The following is a 4,806-nucleotide window of genomic DNA, read 5'->3' as shown; positions in this document are numbered from 1 at the left end:
TTTTCGACCAAATTTAAACTTAATCTTTATATGTTTCCGACACGATAAGCAAAGTATGTAATGTTGAGTCTAGAAAATTTTGAAACGATGTTCATATATTCATTTGACCTTCGACCAGTTTTGGCGATTCACGAACCTTTAATTGTGAACAGAAATGTATATATAAATGACCATATATATAATTTAATGTATTAATAAACTATTATGTGATTTAACATAACTTAAAATAACTACAACTTGTTATTTTAAATATTTAGAGTATATTAAACATAAGTGATTTCGAGCATGATATGTCAACGTTAACAAAATATTAAATGTACAATGTTATACTTTAAGTTTATTTGATTCAGTATATAATTAATATATTTATCTAAATAATAAAGCTTGTTATTTAAAACATAACTATTTATATATAAATTTGATTATACTTAAGAAATCTATACTAATATTATTATTATTACTTCATTGTTATTATGAATATTAATAATAATGTTAATATTAATATTAGTATTATTAGTATCACTATATATCATATATAGATATAAGATTTGATACATTTAAGTTGTTAGCATTATTAATTTCATTATTACTATAATTAGTAATAAAATTATAATTTTAGTGTTATTATAATTATTATTATTATCATTACTAAAAATTATCATTCGTATTTAAAATTATTATTTTTTATTAATTTTATTACTATTAGTATTACTTTGATTAGTATTATTAATACATCTATTACTATTACTATTATTATTAGTATTTTATTTTTGTATTATTAATAAAAGTATCCATACATTTATTATAAATATACCTATTAGTTAATAATATTAATTAAACATATATTATAAAAATCATAAGAATCGTACTGGTTTGTTACCAGTCTCCATCGATTTTCCTTTTATTTTGTTTGTATATCCTCTAATTGATTTTCATGTCTAATCTTGTGGATATCAAAAGCAATTATAGTACGAATCTGTTAAATCTCCCCATCTGCTTTTTATCTTCTTTGTTTCTTCCCTTTGTCTAGTAAAACCTGCTGATACCTTCTTCTTTAATAAAACTATCGAGTATATCATGTTTGAGGATTAAACCATTCATCATTACACACTCTTTATCAATCAACAGCTTCAAAATTTTCGAATTTAATTAAAAAAAAATTCAAAGAACAAGTCGATATATATCTCTGTCTTGACCACAAATAGTAATACCTCGGTTTCGATTTTTTTTCCAAAATCTATAAATGCAGAAACATTTATATTCATCCCTTGAATCTTTCTGCAAAATTTTAACTTCCAATTTCTAATATCGAAGTCGAATTTTCGAGTCAAAGTTTATTGTCAAAAAGTCAAAGTAAGTGTTCATCGCGAAATTCGTAATCGTGTTGAAGTTTTCAGTTAAATTGATGATTGATGAAGATTTTAGGAAAGATTTGGAACTAAATTCATGTTGTAAGTTTGGTCTTAAACATTCTCAAAATCAAAGTTAATTTTTTTTTCTTTTCCTTCACAACAGCGACGAACCAAAGGAGCAGCTGTGTTTTCATTTATTTTTTTTTTAATTAACAAGAAACTCATTTTCTGATTTCTAGTTACTTATAAGCCTTAAACAAAACTTGAATTCGTTATGTTGATTACAAAAACCTCTGGTCGAATGATCATGTGAAGAAGATGAAGAATAGAGAGAAACAGATTGATATAGGATAAATAGTTTAGTACGGGGTATTATTACAGAAAGGTAGTAATAGCAGGTTGGTCTGAGGTGTTAGCAGTTATCCAGGAGGTCTCGGGTTCGAGTCTTGTTTGGGGCTCTTTTTTTTTATAAAAGCTTGGAAAGGGTATAAATCTTTTATTTTACTTCTATTATTATTATCATCATTAATTATTATTGTTGTTGTTGTTATTATTATTATTATGATTATTAATTATTGTTATTACAAGTATTATGATTATTATTATTAATACCATTACTAATGTATGTATTATTATTTTTAACATGACTTGGATATTAGTATTATTATTATGAATTTTACCATTTTAGTATTATTATCATTGTTAATATTATTGATTAATATTAGTTATTATTATTATTATTATCATTACTACTAATAAAAGTTATCATTTAATTTTACTAACACAATTAAAGGTTATAATTATGACTACTATTATTATCATTATCACTAGTATTATTATTAGGTAATAATATTATTAATATTATCATTTGTATTGTTATAAGTAATACTAATATTATTAATCGTACGATTTTGGTATTATTATTATCATTATGATTACGATTATGAGTACATTTATTATTATTATGAAAGTAATATAATTTATTATCATTTTCGTAAATATTAGTATTAATATGTTTTATAAATAATAGGAGTGTTAATATTAACATAAGTATCAATTTTAACCATATTGTTATTATTATTAGTATTATCGATATTAAGAAAGTTATTATTATTAGTAAATCATTATCATTGAAACTATCATTTTTGTTACAGGTAAATATTTTGTACCTAAAATATACTTTATATATATATATATATATATATATATATATATATATATATATATATATATATATATATATATATATATATATATATATATATATATATATATATATATATATATATATATTGTAATTATATTAATAGTTTATATACTTACATATCGAACATAATATCATTATCTATATAAATACATATATATAACAAATTAAGGATATTTTTATATAATACTAACCATATATATATATATATATATATATATATATATATATATATATATATATATATATATATATATATATATATATATATATATATATATATTAATATAACTAAATATATAGATATTTAACATTTTGAATATATACACAAACTAAATAAACATAATATATAATTTAAGTTATAACATATAAACTTGTTCGAATATGATTATACATTTTAATATATATATACAAATGATATAGGTTCGTGAATCCGAGGCCAACCCTGCATTGCTCATTGTCGTCATATGTATTTTTACTACAAAATACAGTATAGTGAGTTTCATTTGCTCCCTTTTTAAATGCTTTTGCAATATATATTTTTGGGACTGAGAATACATGCGCTGCTTTTATAAATGATTTACAAAATAGACACAAGTACGTGAAACTACATTCTATGGTTGAATTATCGAAATCGAATATGCCCCTTTTTATTAAGTCTGGTAATCTAAGAATTAGGGAACAGACACCCTAATTGACGCGAATCCTAAAGATAGATCTATTGGGCCTAACAAACCCCATCCAAAGTACCGGATGCTTTAGTACTTCAAAATTTATATCATGTCCGAAGGAGGATCCCGGAATGATGGGGATATTCTTATATGCATCTTGTTAATATCGGTTACCAGGTGTTCAATCCATATGAATGATATTTTTGTCTCTATGCATGGGACGTATATTTATGAGAAATGAAAATCTTGTGGTCTATTAAAATGATGGAAGTGATTATTTATGTTAAACTAATGAACTCACCAACCTTTTGGTTGACACTTTAAAGCATGTTTATTCTCAGGTACGAAAGAAATCTTCCGCTGTGCATTTGCTCATTTTAGGGATATTACTTGGAGTCATTCATGACATATTTCATAAGACGTTGCATTCGAGTCGTTGAGTTCATCAAGAATATTATTAAGTCAATTATAGCTAGATATATTATGAAATGGTATGCATGCCTGTCAACATTCGATGTAATAAAAGTTTGTCTTTTAAAAACGAATGCACTGTTTGTAAAATGTATCATGTAGAGGTCAAGTACCTCGCGATGTAACTAACTATTGTGAATCGTTGTAATCGATATGGACTTCGTCCAGATGGATTAGGACGGGTTGTTAGAGCTTGACTTGGTGAACAAGTCGTAGAGATCTTGTTGCCTTAATTAAATCTTTTAGTAGGAACGGAGTATGAAACAAGTAATAGATATTTATGGAATGTCTTTTGCTTGAAGGACAAGTTTAACTTGGTGGACAAGTTTAACTCTTCCTATAAATTGTAACCCCTAGCCTCATTGTAATGTGTGCACAAAATTAATAGTAGAAAATCTCTGGTTTGCGCCCGTGGAGTAAACCCTTCTCCGTGATTTGGAGTTGGGATATAACCACGTTAAATACCCGTGTCGTTTGTACTTTATTTATCGCTATGCTTTAATTATTCGTTTGTCATTTGTGGGTTGGTGATTTGATGAATCACCGTTCTTGTTATGGCCTACCGAATTCCTAACAAGTGGTATCAGAGCTTTGAGGTTCGAAGACGGGCATGATGGCGATTTGAAAGCAAGATATTCGATTCGTTTGATGATTCGGGTTTTTCATCAAGGTTAGATCAAATGACAGGGTTGTGTGTCTTGCAACTTGTGTCAAGATCTAGAGAAGGTCTTGTTGCAGAAGATACTAGAAGAGATTTTTGGGAAGATCCGGGTATCGTATCTAAGCTATCATTCCTTGCGGTCCCGTTCGAGGGAATGATGAACTTTTCAAAATTCGGATTCTACTGCGCAGCTGAAGGAGAAAAATCGTTACAGTTCTGTTAACCGTTGGACCAGTTTGAAATTTTTACCGAAGTTGCTGGAAGCATAGATCTAGTAGCTGTAAAAATTTGAGGAAGATCAGACCATTAAATTTCAAGATATTATTTTTCGAATGCTTCTGTTCAAGGTTAAGTTACAGAGCTGTTAGAGGAGAAAAATTACTACGGGTTCGTTAACTGTCGGATTGCCTTGAAAATTTTATTATAGATGTTAGACTCGTAGATCTA

This window comes from Rutidosis leptorrhynchoides, chromosome 4, assembly GCF_046630445.1.
Source record: "Rutidosis leptorrhynchoides isolate AG116_Rl617_1_P2 chromosome 4, CSIRO_AGI_Rlap_v1, whole genome shotgun sequence".
Classification (NCBI taxonomy): Eukaryota; Viridiplantae; Streptophyta; class Magnoliopsida; order Asterales; family Asteraceae; genus Rutidosis; species Rutidosis leptorrhynchoides.
This window is presented reverse-complemented; position numbering follows the sequence as displayed.